Raw genomic sequence first — 17189 nt, 5'->3', positions numbered from 1 at the left:
ACTGTATCTACATAAAACTCGAAATACAGGAAGCACAAAGCCTTGAATTAGAATAAGAGACAATAGTTTAAAATATACAAATGCTACATGAAAGTCCTGACCAAATGACATCATTCTGAGCACCTGGTCAGAGAGCTCCGCTCCGGTCAGTCAGCTGAGCCGTGCCCACAGTACTCCGTACACACTGAGGAGCCGTCACGTTGTGCTCAGTCCCGTATGACTTTCTCGTATATAACAGAGATATTTGTTATCACTTTCACGATGAAATGCATTAAAGCAGTGTTTCTCATCCTTTAAGTATTTGTGACCCGAGTTTTCATAACAATTTTAATCGCGCCCCCCTAATGTTTTTTTGAAACCCTAATAAAATTTATTCCTATATTTTTTGCTGCTGATACACCGCTACAAGTTTAAAATTTTCCTACGAATAGCGAAATTACGCCACATATGACAACATTCGCGCCGCCTTTTTTTTTACTTCCTAGGGGGGTGCGCCCCACAGTTTGAGAACCGTTGCATTAAAATATGTATGTTACATTTTACAGATAAGTCATTAACTTCATTTAAATAATGAAAACTGTTAATAATTACACATGTGGGGGTGGCACAGTGACAGAGCGGTAGTGCTGAAGTCTCACAGGGAGTCACGTCCCTAGTGTTTCCCTGCCTGGAGTTTCCTGTTTTCCTGATGGGTTTCCACAGTGGGCTCCAGTTTCCTTCCAAAGACATGACGGCTTGAGGATTTGGTGACACTAAAATGACGCCAGTGTGTATGTGAGTGCTTGTGTTCACCTTGCAATGAGCAGAATGTTCCATCCAGGGATTGTTTCTGCCTCATGTTCGATGCTTGCTGGAATGGACACATCCCTGGATTGATGGATGTCATCATTAAACATCCTTTTCAGAGATATTGCGGTGAGGTGTCCTCAGAATTTAATGGATGTTTCAGGTAATTCACAACACAGGGAAGCCGAGCCTGTTCTCACCGTGATGGTACCTTACACTGCCACCTGGTGGAATCTTCCAGATTTACATAAAGTACACACACACGTATGAACAGGACGTTTGCATAGCAGTAGTGTCACGTCACGTGAAGTATAAATCAGCCCTAAGCCTCCATTAACCTATTACACTATTTCTCCTACATGATTCCTTACAACTATTTCACTAGGGAGGGGGATTGTCTTTTATGTTATATCTATATAGATTCAGGTTAAGTAACACCCTGCAGTCACAAACCAACTCATTCACAGGTAACGCACGCCCCCTAGTGGACCCACCTTGTGTCTCTGTGAATGTGATGATTTCGTTAATACCATGGCATAGAGGACGCTCCTCTCTCAAAGCCCCTACCATGAAAGTTCCTCCCACTGAACATTTCTCCGAGCTGCTGTATAGTGACCTGACACATACTATAGCCGTGGCATGAATGCACAACCACACGGGTGCCTGAGGCTTACAGTGTCAGCATGGATTGAAACAAAACGAGCGTTTTACTTTATAGCAACCTCCTTAGTGAGTCCTAATGGCAACGGAAGACGAAATCTAATTAGTGAATAACTGCTGGCGCTGAGGATTGCCTAGCAGCTGGCACGTTGTCCGTCAGTACTGGACGGATAATGTTTTGTCTGACATATGTGGGGATGTCAGGCAAGTGTCCTCTGCCTGCCCACTCAGTGGCATGTGCATGGCTATGTGGGAGCAGACCCTGGATATGCTGAAGAATGAGACCAGTAAAGCCCAATACAAGGTGCAGAGATCAGAAGGACAGATGACGCAGAAATCAGTAAATCCATAAGACAACAGACATACTCAGCAAGACATGCACTTGAAGAACATCACGTCACGTGTAGAAACGCCTTTAATCCAATTCAGGTTTGCTAGCGAGATGGTGCTTAACCTCTCAGGACTGGACACAAGGCAGAGAACAACCCTGGACAGGACACCAGCCCACCCAAGTGCTCACTTAAACCCACTAGAACACTGAGCCGATTTGGAATCACCAGTCAAGGAAACACATACAGCTTTGGGGATGTGGCCGACAAAAAGAGAGCAGCCGGAACAAAACCCACATAGTCACATGGAGAACGCGCACACAACACCGGGACAGTGACAAGGCACCGGAGAATGAAGCAGCAGCATGGCCCAGTATGCCACATCCCACAATGAAGAAGTGCTTTCAGACCAGTTTTAGAACCTCAAAGAACAACCCATCAGCCTGGCATGGACCAGAGCACTTCAACTGAGTAAATGTCACGTCTGAGTAATAATTACACCTGTGATCTCCAGTGAGGACATGCAGTGGAGAAAATGCCAGGGTCACTTTATTAACACACTGTAAGAGGGCGGTCACCATACTGTATGGGAAACACAGAAGAGGGGCAGGGGAAGGAACTCACTGATAATCACCCAGTGAACCAGCAATAGACTGACAGAGAGAGAAAGGCACTATATAACATAGATAGATAGATAGATAGATAGATAGATAGATAGATAGATAGATAGATAGATAGATAGATAGATAGATAGATAGATAGATAGATAGATAGATAGATAGATAGATAGATAGATAGATAGATAGATAGATAGATAGATAGACTAGCCATGTGCGCCCAACTACGTTGCGCGTGTTAAAGTTGTCTGTGAAGGGCTCCCTGTTTAAACGCGGCTGCCAGTCGTGAACTGGGCCCTTCGTCGCACAGCATTATGATATTTTATAAGGGAAACAAAATTACAAAAGAAAACCCTTGGACATTGATTCGATAGGAACGGCCTACTCGGAATCACTGTCCGAATAGTAATTATGTGGTGGTGTAGGAGCATTTCTGCTTCTCTCCATTCACAGTCCGTCTCATTTTCACGACACTGTTGTTTCCTGTCACGATCTCTTCTCAACCTTTCTCCAATCTCGCAGGTTGTTTTGTGGCAATCCAAAGAGTAAGGCAATATACACGGAGCAATGGTTATAAAAGGGGGACACATAGGTATCCAGGCTCTTTAAAGCATAAATAGGGATCACTTCACTGACATGTGAGCAAGCCACGGTACAACTGTGAGACGCACAGCACTCGCCGGCTACAACGCAACAATAATAATTTCCGGAACGTGCTGTTACATTGTCATTCATTTTACCCACTGTCTTTCTTTCATTCATATGTTACGTAGGCACGTACCTTTTATCTTCAGCAATCTCATTCTCTAACCAGGCCTCAGGAGCTAACCAGTGTAACACTGTCCACCACCCCTTTTGTTATTCCGGCACATTGTTGACATCCGTGAGTAACAACAACATATTAAACTGGAAGGTGGTCTACGCAGGCGTGGAATTCGCGGACAAACAAAGATCAAGATCCAAATGAAGATTATATATAAAGATTAGTTCATTTAAAGCACAACAATTTGTTTAGTTTGAATGTCTGTGTTTTGAGGTGTGACTGGAGTGCTACAGTCTTCAGTAGTATAAGCCTGGAGGAGATTCTTAATGCAATGCCTATGTTTTAGCTGTCTCTCTACTGCCATCTAGTGCTTCTTCTTCTTTTAATTCATTCGCGGACAAACAAAGATCAAGATCCAAATGAAGATTATATAGATAGATAGATAGATAGATAGATAGATAGATAGATAGATAGATAGATAGATAGATAGATAGATAGATAGATAGATAGATAGATAGATAGATAGATAGATAGATAGATAGATATGAAAGACAGTAACACTATAATGGACAGCATTAATGGGCTGGCATTCTGGTTGGGATGGAACAGGGATCCTTTCCCAGCCAAGTGGTCATTATGAAGGAATGACTGGGGGACAACAGTATATGAGCATTTTCTCCCCTGATATGCTAGGTGGCAGCATTCCTGTGCTTCTGTACTCTGCAGGTTATCCACAGGCTAAGCTGGTAATTGCAGTCCCAGACGGCAGCTCTGTTGGGTTCCATGGGAGTCACTAGGGGGCGCTACAATAATGTGTAAACCCTACTTGTTTGGACTTCTGTCTGAGCCAGAAGTTCTTCCTACAGGCAAAGCCCTGGCACCAGAAAAATGTCCAGATCTCAAATAAAAGGAGCCATTCTGCCTCATCCAGGCGAGTTGGAGTTAGAAGTGTAGGATGGACAAAGCTTTCCTGGGATGAGAAGTGGTAGTGGTGGGGATGGTGGAGGAGCAAAGGAGAATGAGAGAGTCAAAAAGCAGAGAGAGACAGAGAGAGAGAAAGGAATACTTTTATTATATTGTGTTTATTTGTTTAACATGAAGCCTGTATTAAAAGGTATTTGAATTAAAGCACCTTTGATTTAAACCTGGGACTTGTGTTGCCATGGTTGTGTCTGGGGATTGGCGTGCAACACCCCCTACAGGTCAAACATAGATAGATAGATAGATAGATAGATAGATAGATAGATAGATAGATAGATAGATAGATAGATAGATAGATAGATAGATAGATAGATAGATTGATAGATAGATAGATAGATAGATAGATAGATAGATAGATAGATAGATAGATAGATAGATAGATAGATAGATAGGGGCAGCATGGTGGCGCAGTGGGTAGCACTGCTGCCTTGCAGTTAGGAGACCTGGGTTCACTTCCCGGGTCCTCCCTGTGTGGAGTTTGCATGTTCTCCCCGTGTCTGCTTGAATTTCCTCCGGGTACTCTGGTTTCCTCCCAAAGTCCAATAAATGCTGCTTATTGAACATTCGCTCTCTTGGCACTAAAGCTGTTTTGGTAAATGATATTATATTAAGTACAAAATATGATCTGTGTCTTCTCACTGAAACCTGGCTTAGTAAATGTGACACTGTTCCCCTAGCTGAGGCGTCACCAGATGGATACTCGTTCCTTCATAAGTCTAGAGATTCTGGTCGAGGAGGAGGACTTGGAATAATTCACTGTAGCAAAATGCAAATCACTTCTAAAAAATTAGGCAACTTTACATCCTTGAGGCATTCATTTTAAATATTATAACAGATTCCAACAAAATTATAGTGCTAGTCTACAGACCACCAGGGCCATATTCATTGTTCATGGCTGAATTTAGCAACCTTCTATCTGATTTGGCTATAAGTTATGATCACGTAGTACTGATGGGGAATTTTAATGTACACATTGATGTGGAAACTGACACTTTTAGCAAATGTTTTACTTATTTGTTAAATTCAGTAGGATTTTGTTAGATTGTCAAAGGTCCAACTCATAATCATAACCATACATTAGATTTAATTATAACTTACAAAGTTGAAATTCAAAATTTAAATATTACTCCATTAAATCAAGTTATTTCCGATCACTACTTAATTACATTTGATGTAGTCCTGCCCTTGCCAACACATTCGCAGATTAAAACAAAGACAGTGCGACATCTAGATTGTAATTCTGCTTCAAAATTTATAGATACTTTGAGTAAGTCAAGTGTAAACGTGGAAAATAATTTAGATCAGCTAACATCACATTATAATGTGACCTTGAGAGATGCTCTGGACACAGTGGCTCCCCTTAAAACAAAAGTGATCAAAGCACATAGAAACTCTCCCTGGTTTAATGAAAACACTCGAGCTCTTAAATTAGAGTGTCGAAAACTGGAGCACAGATGGAGAACAACAAAGCTACATGTCTTTCAAATTGCATGGACAGAGAGTGTTAATAAATATAAAAAAGCCCTCTTTAAAGCTCGCTCAGAATACTATTCTACAATAATAGATAGCAATAATAAAAATCCTCGGGTACTGTTTAGAACAGTGGCTAAATTAACAAATGGAAATTCAGATCAACAGTGCAAAATACCAACAGATATTAGCAGTACAGACTTTGTGAACTTCTTCAATGAGAAAATTAAAAATATAAGATCCCAGATCTCTGCATCACAGTACAAACCAAATACTAACTTAGCAGACCCTGTCTCACATTGCGTTCAGCACTTTAGTAATTTTAATCCTGTAACTGAGCAGGAAGTCTTAACTTTAATTTCTAAAATGAAGCCCACTACTTGTTCCCTGCACCAGTGCCAACAAAAGTAGTAAAAAGTGCAATGGATGTTCTTGCAGTGAATATTCTAAACATTATCAATAGTTCATTATTGCATGGCACAGTACCTGATGCACTAAAAATGTCAGTCATTAATAATAATAATTCATTACATTTATATAGCGCTTTTCTCAGTACTCAAAGCGCTATCCACACAGGGAGGAACCGGGAAGCGAACCCACAATCTTTCACAGTCTCTTTACTGCAAAGCAGCAGCACTACCCCTGCGCCACCTTACCATTACTTAAAAAGTCAGACCTAGACCCACACATATTAAATAATTATAGGCCTATTTCAAATTTACCATTTCTCTCTAAAATACTAGAAAAAGTAGTCGCCAGTCAGCTTCAGACAGACCTTACGCATTACAATTTATTTGAGAAATTCCAGTCTGGTTTTCGCACTGGTCATTGTACAGAAATGACACTAACGCGGGTTGTAAACGACATTCTGAAATCCTCTAATGAAGGAAAGTCCACTGTAATTATGTTGTTGGGCTTAAGTGCAGCATTTGACACCATCGACCATTCTATTTTACTACACAGGCTAGAAAATGATGTTGGGCTTACAGGCACCATGCTCGCTTGGTTTAGTTCTTATTTATCAAATCGATTCCAATATGTACAGAAATGTGCTGACAGGACTCCATCATTATACACAGAAGTTCAATATGGTGTCCTGCAGGGCTCAGTACTGGGACCTTTACTGTTTTCACTTTACATGCTTCCATTGGGATCTATCAATAGGAAACATCATGTTAGTTTTCACTCGTATGCAGATGACACCCAGTTATACCTTTCATTATTATAAGAATTATTATAAGAACAAGAAAATATGAGCACATAACCCCAATCCACAAGTCCTTACTCTGGCGCCCGGTTAAGTTTAGGGCAGATTTCAAAATCCTCCTTTTAACATATAAAGCATTAAATGGTCGAGGTCCGGCTTACTTGTCTGAACTTATCATGACTTACAAACCAGAGTGCACATTAAGATCTCAAGATGCTGGTCTGCTTATGATTCCAAGGATTAATAAAATAACAGTGGGAGGTCGAACTTTTAGTTACAGGGCCCCTAAACTGTGGAGTGGTCTGCCCTTTGGTCTCAGCTTTTAAAGACTCACGACTTCAGTTTAGCACACCCTGACTAGAGCTGCTGATTAACTGTACAGACTGCATTTCTGTTGTTAGTCATTAGCACTAAAACATAAGTAACATGATAGTTAGAATTGGATACTAACCCTCACTTATTCTGTTTCTCTTCTCGGTACTCAAATGTGGCACTTGGTGCCACGGCCCACCTGCCAAGTTGTTTTGCCTGCCTAAGGTAAAGTCATCCCTGATGGAGGATCGCAGGAATCATGGGAAAGAGGGGTCCTTTCATCGGATTGGCTGGCCCAGCGCTGTTTCAGCCGTGGAATGGCCAAATGGGGGAGGCAGCTTGATGAATGAGGTCTCCAGGACTCATTATGTGATATCATCTACTGTTAAATTCTGCTCCGTACTTCAAAAATTTTTATTTTTATACTGTATTGAGGATTTGTTCTGTTCTGTGTATTGTATTGTATTGACCCCCTTCTTTTGACACCCACTGCACATCCAACCTACCTGGAAAGGGGTCTCTCTTTGAATTGCCTTTCCTGAGGTTTCTTCCATTTTTTCCCTACTGGGCTTTTATGGGAGTTTTTCTTTTGTCTTCTTAGAGAGTCAAGGCTGGGGGGGCTGTCAAGAGGCAGGGTCTTCTTGTGTGATTTTGGGCTATACAAAATTAAATTGTATTGTATTGTATTGATGAAGGAGGATGAGACGGAGATGAGAGGAGGCCTTTTGTTTAATCACTTTTATGATCTTCGTGCCTGGGAGACCACTCGAGTATAATTAGCTGCACCATCGGTTGATTACATTGAATCATTACATTAACACGTGTGTCTCCCCCTTTAAGAAGATTTATGGAGCTTTAAGAAGACATGCAGTGCAGGTACTGGGTACTGTAAACTGAGTGCCACTTGCTGGTATCTCCACCTGTTATCTTCTAAGAAGGATTCCGTCACAGATGGAGACGCTTCCCAGAAGCCGTGGGTTTGTCAATTCATCTTCTCCAAAGAAATCTTGTGGATTTTCTAAGAATAAGCCAAGCACCTTGCTATAATAAACCCATCAGCTGACTCTGAATTGACGCAACCACAGACAGTCGCCGCTTTTCTCGCCCTGCCGTGCTTTGACACAGACAAAGAGATTCACATATCTGACGCTAGCAGGGGACGCCAGGACCGCAGGGATTAACGCTAATCCGGAGTTCAGTAACTTTCGCGGACGGCCTTTCTTCTTCACTTTCAATAATGAGACACGAGGGCTGACTTTCAAGTTGTAAGCATCCCTGCCTTTTCTCAACGGCTTGACTGCGTGATTTCTTTGTACGATCTTTATCGATTTACTGCAGACGGACAAGCGTGGCTGTGAACATTTCTCCCCATCATCAGATCGCTTTGTCTGTTCATCGTGTTTGTGCCCTGCAATACCAACACCACCATTTGACCCCTGCCTGCGAGACCCCAATATACAATGTAAGACGTCATGAATTTTCAATGAATTCCTAGAAATGCTGTTTCACAGCAGCCTTAAGTGACAAGTTAAATGAGTCGCAGGCTTGCTATCATACAAATCAGGCACTCGTGAGAAGCTGTCTAGCCATCCATTTGTTCATTTCATTCTAATAAATAATTGATTTTCTGATCTGGAATGTTGAATTTATTAGTTCAGGCGATGTCTGTTGGCTGGTGGCGCGCGCTCATTGTTCTTTTTGATTAAGGATATTGTCGGAATACAAGGCCTGAGGACTAAATCTCAAGACCCTTATTAAAAAAGTAATATGTTTAAATGGGGGGGGGAGTCATTTATTTGGTAAAAATAAGAATTATAAGGTGAGAACATCCCCATATTTGAACAGGAGCTGCCTACAGTGTACCAGTTAGTAAACCACTGCTGCCGTGCATTCTGAAGGACAGCCGTGGACTTTGTCCAGCAGGTACGCCGATATAACAGAAGGACCGGGGGGGAGCAGATGTGCACAGGACATCCCCCATGGGTTGCTGTGGCTCCTCAGTTTCTCACAGGGCATCACGGTAGTTGGAGTTCGGGACAGCCCTGTAGGGCTCCGTGGGGGAGCTGCAGAGCCCTACATTGTGCTTTTACCACACCTACGAGTGATCCCAGATCTGAATGGAGCACTTCTAGGAAAAAAGGAGCCACCTTACTCCACTCGGAGAGCCAGAGTCGGGAAGAAGAGGACGAAGCTTGCCAGAGGAGGAACGGAGGTGGAACAAAGAAGAGGGAAAAAAAAGAGACAGAGAATGTGCTTGATACTGTGGACTGTGCAGCATTTGTGGGAAATGTAAAGGAAGCGTTTCCCACTATAAAGAAACGTGTGCTGTGTCTGGTGTGTCCGAGTGTTTGGGATGGATGAAACGCCCTGGTAGTCCACAGTATTCAGAAAGTCTTCAGACCCCTTCGCTTCCTGCAAACACGTCACACTTAAACTTAAATGCTTAAATTTGACATTTGTGCCCATCAGTCTACAATCAATAGCCCATAATGACAAAGTGAAAGCATCATTTCAGAAAGGTTTGCAAATTGATTGAGTATCGAAAATGAAAATCAGCCATACGCAAGTACATGGGGAGGCAAAAATGGCAGGCCTTCAGGCTGGGGTTGCCTCCCACTCCTTGTCTTATGAAATCATTCCACATTTGAAACTGATAAGTTGCATTCGTTAACAAACAATATGGAACCTTATTTGCTACGTATTTTATACGTGACTAGACAAAGAGCCCGTTTCGACAGCATAAGATGAAACGGGCATGAGTGGAATAGTAATAAGTATAAGCACCACAAACCTGATATAGGTGTATTGAATGAATGCGTAATTAGGCCTCGAGCTGTAGTCAAAATCGCCTTTCAGGCCTCTAGAGCTTTAATCGAAGTCGCCTTTCTCTTTGAATTTTCGCGGCCGTAAATCCGCTGCCTGCCGCGATGTCGGTCTCGTAAGGATTTTCAGGCAGCTGAGCAGAAGGCGACTGCGCATTCGGCTTTGGACATACGCAGAAGGTGACTGCGTATCACGGGACGGAAGGACAATCCCGACTGCTTTTATATAGTGAGATTCTGAGAGTATGAAAATAATCAACAACTGTGCTCAGTTCTTTTCTTAATAAAACATGTAAAGATATGGTAAGTTACTACAATACAATGCATTTTTTATATAGCCCAAAATTACACAAGGAGTGCCACAATAGGCTTTAACAGCCCCTGCCATTTGATAGCCACCCCCAAGCCTTGACTCTCAAGGACAAGGAAAAACTCCCAAAAAACCCTTGTAGGGACAAAATGGAATAAACCTCGGGAAGGGCAATTCAAAGAGAGACCCCTTTCCAGGTAGGTTGGACATGCAGTGGGTGTCAATAAAAAGAGGCAAATACAATACAATACACAGAACAGAACACAAGTCATCCTCAATACAATAAGACAGTACAACAGAAATAATACAAGTACAGAGCAGAATGCAAGAGTAGGTGATATCACATGATAGGATTCTGATTTGTTCAGAGTCCTGGAGAACTTGGCCAACAAGCCGCCTCCCCCCTACTGGCCGTTCCACAGCTGAGTCAGTGCTGGGCCAGCCAATCAGATGAAATTCCAGGGCTCCACTGTCAAAAATGACTTTTCCTAAAGCAGGCAAACAACTGAGCAGTAGGGCAGTGGCACCATGTGCCACATTTGAAAATAAAGATCAAGGAGCAAGGTGAGCTCTCTGTCCGTCTGAGTCACAGTTGTTGCACGATTGTGACGTTCCGGGTCAGCTCCATGCTCCCTTCGTGTTTTTGGGATCCTCTTAGAGGACCCAAAATCATCGATAGACTTGTACCGCGATGAGCCGGGAAAATGAGGGCATACATACATGCAGCAAGGGGTAGGTGCAAAGAGTGATGGGTACTTCATTAAAATCAAAAAACCAAACAGTGTTCAAATAAATAGTGCAGTGTGTCATAATCTCTATTTACATAAAATCCAACACCTGTCTGTCTGTCTGTCTGTCCACTTTTCATGAGAGAACAACTTAACGATTGATTTAGATCAGGTTTTTTCTAGAATTTGCTTGAACATTCCAGTTGATTTTGCAACTTCTCTCATTGCGCCATGTATCATATGTCGCTTGTGGTACCGATTTATTTGCGCGAATCCGAGACCGATACAGCAGGCCAAGTTGGGGGGGGCCTTCTCACTCACGCACCAGCCTGGGGGCGCGTACCTTACCTCTACTTAGTTAGCGAATGAGAGAACTACTTAACGGATTTAGATCGGGTTTTTTTTCTAGAATTTGCTTGAACATTCTGGTTGATTTTGCGATTTTCCTCATCACGCTAAGAATCATAGTTTACTTGCAGCAGCGATACTGTATATTCCCACTAATCTGAGAGAGAGGCTGCGGGCCGAGGGGACGGGGAATGCATGACGTCAGGAGTGGGGAGCCAAGCAGGACCCTCCTCACTGTACTGTTTCATTACTACACAGACGGAGCCAAGGGGGACAGCTACTCTTCAATAAATAAAGAAATAATCCATAAAATCCATGAGAATGTGGAGGCTAAAATCAATCCATAAATATGCTGTAAATAATCCATCAAATCAAGATTAAAATCCAGGCAGTTCCTTTAAAAGCCCCAATGCTTCCTTCCAACAGATGACATCTCCCCAGCTTCCTCTCTACGGATCCTGCACCACGAGAAGACGTCAACCATCGATTCCTAACTTGGGTTCCCATTGCCAGGCTTTAGATAGATAGATAGATAGATAGATAGATAGATAGATAGATAGATAGATAGATAGATAGATAGATAGATAGATAGATAGATAGATAGATAGATAGATACTTTATTAATCCCAAGGGGAAATTCACAAATTCACAAAATAATTCCACGAGGTGCCACGCCAAGCCACACACCCATCTCCCGCCACCATTCATTTAGAGTCTGTTGAAGACACCACATAATGAGCCACTCCTACTGTCCTGCATAGATAAATCGGATAAATCTTCATCCTCAGGCTCCTCGCCCTGAGGCTCGTCCCTGACCACCTGCCCTTCATTCTCCCGCTCCCACCGTTCGCTGTTACTTTTCCTTCACTTCAACCTCCGTTCTCTCCTTGCTATTTTCATTCCTTTCCTTTCTGTTTCTGTACCCCTCTGCCATGCAGGCTCATCTTATATTAGCTTAAACTGGGCGCCGATGTTGAAAATGTGGCACCTGACTGATCCACTTGCTTTTGCACCGCAATCAACCCCGGAGCAGACCCGGCGTCACGCACACATCTGCACCCACTCTGAGCCTGCATGCTGTCAGAATGTGATAATTTATTTAAAATCGGCTCTACGCCATGGACCACTTATCACAACGATACACAGACGCCAATTGCACGAGCCAGTTAGTTAGCGCTGGTGTGGCAGAGAATGGGCTCTAAAGTAGAGTGGCAGAAGCTTACAGGTTATCAGGTCTCTGCTTGTTGTAATTTATTTAGCTGGCACCTTTTTAGTCAAGAAGCACAGCTATGGCACAATGATACACAGGTAGGTGACGTGAGTCACTCAGAACTAGGCACTAGTAGCCCTTCAATCTTAAATAGTGCCAGCACTCCATGTAGAGAGCTATAGAGCAGTAAGGTGCCAGGACAGCACAGGAATGACGGACTATAGGGGGCGCCCTAGGGATATGGTAGGCCTTTTCTGTGTTTCCTGAAAGCGATGAATCTTTGCGATTAAGAAGCAACTCTGATGACGCACGTATTAAAACTACAAGATACTTTTGAAACCTATTTAATGGCAGCCACTTTAGGGGTCAATTTGTTAATCACGTCACTGAAATTAAAAAGCAGCTGATTGGCAATACCTTCTATCTGTTGATGATGGGGTCCGTCTCGCCTTATCAGGCTGTGACCTCATACTAGCAAGCGAGCGTAATCGGGGGCTTAGCTGCAGCTCCCTAATGACCCCCCCCCCCCCCACATCACGTTTGTGCATTGTCAAAGGTCATTTTTAACACAGTAAATGGGAGAAACCAGGGCTAGCCTATGGAAGACCAAGAGGTGGTCCAGATCTAATTATGCAATTATTGCATTGCATTGCATTAAACGTTGCATAGTTAGATATGGACCACCCTATAGATGCATTGAATAGGTGTGGGGGAGGAATCACAAAGATCAGGGGCTACATGCCTGAGATCAGGGGTAAAAGCTCCCCCCCCCCATCACAAACAATTCCACTGCCTCAGATATGGACTGAGATGTGAAGTAGCTGGGATGAGGATCTGCACCTTCTAACTCATGGTCATGGTTATCAGTCCTCTCCAGGTCAGGGGATGGGTGCTGCCTCAAACCGAGGAGTTTAAGTATCTGGGGGTCTTGTACATAAGTGAGGGGAAAAGGGAACTGGGGATTGGCTGTTAGATTGGAGCGGCATCAGCACTTATGTGGATGTCGTACTGGTCAGTGGTGGTGAAGGGGGAGTTGGGCCGAAAGTCTAAGCTCTCAATTTACCAGTCAATTTATGGAACCTGTCCTCACCTATGGTCAAGAGTTCTGGGTAGTGACCAAAGGAATGAGATCATGAATACAAGTATCAGAAGTGAGCTTCCATCACAGGGTTCCTTAGAAAGAGAGTGACAAGTGCAGACATACGGGAAGAACTCAGACTAGAACCGCTGCTCCTCTGTATTAAAATAAGCCAATTGAGATGGTTTGGGCATCTGATTAGGATGCCTCCTGGGCATCTCCCTGTTTCAGTCACATCTAACTAATATATAACTAATTATACCTCTCAGCTGGCCTTGTCCTGGAGGACTTGGGGGTAGACCAACAAGGTAAGGGGATGTCTGGGTACCTTTGCTTAGACTGCAGGCCCCCCACAACCTGGACCCAGATAACCCTATATGGACAAAAGTATCGGGAGACACACCTCTTAATTATGGAATTATTCAGGTGTTTCAGTCAGACCCAGACGTATAAAATCAGCACTTTAGCTATGCAGTCTCCACAAAATGGGTCGTTCTGAAGAGCTCAGTGACTTCAAGTGTGGTACTGTGATAGGATGTCATCTTTGAAATAAGACGATTCGTGAAATTTCAGCCCTGCTGGACATTCCATAGACAACTATAGGTGTTATTAATGGAAAGTGGAAGTGTTTAGGATCAGCCACGAAGTGGAAGACCACGTAAAGTCACAGAGCGGAGTCAATGACTGCGAAGGTGCATGGTGAGTAAAAGTCAGCAACGCTCTGCTGATTCCATAGCTGAAGAGTTCCCAACTTCAACTCCCATTAACTGTGTGGTGGGAATTCCATGGAATGGGTTTCCATGGCCGAGCAACTGCATGCAAGCCTCACATCACCAAGCATAAGATGGAGTGGCATAAGCACAATGTCACTGGACTGTGGAGCAGTGGAGACATGTCCTCAGGAGTGATGAATCACGCTCAACACTCAGATGGGCAAGTCTAGGTTTTGACGGATGCCAGGAGAACATTATCGGCCTGACTGCACTTTGCTAACTGTGAAGTTATGGTAGAGGAGATATATGGGTGGGGGGCTGGTTTTTTTTAGGGTTTGGGCTCGGCCCCTTACTTCCAGTGAAGGGAAATCTTATTGCTTCAGCATACCAAGACATTTTGGACAACACTATGCTTCCAACTTTGTGGAAACAGTTTAGGGAAGGCCCTTCTCTATTCCTAAATGACTGTACCCCAACACACAAAGCAAGGTCCATAAATTTATGGTGGGATGAGTTTGTGGGGAAGAACTTGAGTGGTCTGCACAGACCCCTGACCTCAACCCCATTGAACACCTTTGGGGTGAACTGGAACGGAGATTGCAAGGTAGGCCTTCTCATCCAACATCAGTGACTGACCTCATAAACGCTCTACAGAATGAATGGGCACCAATTCCCACAGAAACACTCCAACATCTCGTGGAAATCCTTTCAAGATGAGCAGAGGCTGTTAGAGCTGCAGGGGTTTGGGAACAACTCCATATTAAAGTCTATGGATTTGAATGCAATGTCATTAAAGTCCCTGTTGGCGTAACAGTCAGGCGTCTCTATCCTTTTGTCCACGTGGCGTAAGTGGCAGAAAAGGGAGAGGTGGATGGACTCTGCATTAGAAGCTTGTGTAGGGTTTCCTGATCTCTGACCCTTCTCATCTCCTTGCTGTGAGGCTTTATTTGTCTTAAATGAGCTTTTGATTTTTTCCAAATTACTCGATGACCTCTGAAATGACTGACCTCTCTCTCCGTTTCATCAATCTGGCTACTTTTGAATATTGAATGCTCCGCTGATGCCTTGTGGGCTTTGCTGCCTCTTACATGGAGAGAAGGTAATCACTTTAAACAATAAATCTTATTTTATTATAACAGGGCTGAATGGTAATCAGTCTGGGGAGAAATGCGATGAACATAATGAGTTGGCTTGCGTTAATGGGAAAGGGTAGCAGCTTCTGTAAATGATGGCCGTTCTGTCTATTGTGGGCTACAAAGAAGGCAAAGATGAAGTCAATCGTGAATTGTGATGCTGTGAAGAATAGACTCATCTGCCCGTATCGTCCTGAAAAGGAGTAACACAAAACGCAAGATTGTAGGAAGACTACATAACACTACACGCGGGTTGGCCTTCTGGACTGGCTGTCACTGGATTATTTGGCCTGGAGGTTGTCTATGAAAGATCACTTCAGGCGTGATTGTGGACAACCAAGTTCTGGGAGGACCCCATCCAGCTTTCTGTTGCCAGCGCCACGTTGCTATGACATCTAAGCAGGAAATGGATGTTTCCGTAAGAAGATGAAGGCAAGGAGCTCGGCTATCTACGCTTAAGAATACAGTATTTCATGATCAGACTTCACCCAGGGACGTCTGCTATTTGTGGGTGGCCACCCCGAAGTTGAAACAGTGAGGCGAATCCCCGAGAAGAGGCATGGGGTTGTGGTATATGGACCTGAAGTTCTCTGGGTTGCCCCCGTTGGTGAGTTGGACTTGTGTTTTTGGTTCTTCGGGATAGCCAGCCACCTGAGGACCGTTTTATTTTTCCCTCCATCATACAGTAAGAACTGTACTATAGGATTCTTCTCCGATTTAATTTCTCTCATTCTGAGATCCTTTTTCCTTTATGTGTGGTTCAAACCGGGGTTTAAGATTTGGTCACCAGGGAAGGTGTCCAGGGAAAAACGGATCATTAATGAGCACACAGTCACCGGGCGTGTAAACGTATCAATGTTGGATTATAATCATCATCATCATCATCTTCCAACCCGCTTTATCCTAACACAGGGTCATGGGGGTCTGCTGTAGCCAATCCCAGCCAACACAGGGAGCAACGCAGGAACAAATCCCTGGGCAGGGAGCCAGCCCACTGCAGGGCACACACACACACACACCAAGCACACACACTAGGGACAATTTAGAATCACCAATGCACCTCAGATTTGTGTTTCAGAGACATTAGAACACTCTAGATGAGAACAGGCCATTCAGCCCAACAAAGCTCGCCAGTCCTATCCACTTATTTCTTCCAAAAAAACATCAAGTCAACTTTTGAAAGTCCCCAGCGTCTTACTGTCTACCACACTACTTGGTCTCTTATTCCAAGTGTCTACCGTTCTTTGTGTAAAGAAAAACTTCCTAAATGTTTGTGCGAAATTTACCCTTAACACGTTCCCAACTGTGTCCCCGTGTTCTTGATGAACTCATTTTTAAGTCACCGTCTCGATCCACTGGACTAATTCCCTTCATAATTTTAAACACTTCAGTCAGGTCTCCTCTTCACCTTCTTTATCTTAAACTATTAAAGCTCAGCTCTTTAAATCTTCCCTCCTAACTCATCCCCTGTAGCCCTGAATCAGCCTAGTCGCTCTTTTCTGGACTTCCTCTTGTGCTGCTATGTCCTTTTTGTAGCCTGGAGACCAAAACTTCACACAGGACTCCAGATGAGGCCTCACCAGTGTGTTATAAAGCTTGAGCAGAACCTCCTTTGACTTGTACTCCACACATCAAGGCGCTATATAACCTGACATTCAGTTAGCCTTCTTCATGGCTTCTGAACACTGCCTGGCAGTCGACAGTTTAGAGTCCACTACGACT

General features: G+C 43.5%; 1 protein-coding gene across 1 annotated transcript in view; it reads right to left on the bottom strand.

Annotated features, from left to right (window-relative positions):
* slc1a2b (solute carrier family 1 member 2b) overlaps positions 1-17189 on the bottom strand; it is a 202220-nt gene that overhangs the window by 90888 nt on the left and 94143 nt on the right. The gene's annotated exons all lie outside the window — the stretch shown is intronic.

The sequence above is a fragment of the Erpetoichthys calabaricus genome, chromosome 2 (assembly GCF_900747795.2).
Source record: "Erpetoichthys calabaricus chromosome 2, fErpCal1.3, whole genome shotgun sequence".
In the NCBI taxonomy this organism is placed as follows: domain Eukaryota; kingdom Metazoa; phylum Chordata; class Cladistia; order Polypteriformes; family Polypteridae; genus Erpetoichthys; species Erpetoichthys calabaricus.
Note: the sequence above shows the minus strand (reverse complement) of the source record. Positions and strands in the feature narration are given on the sequence as shown.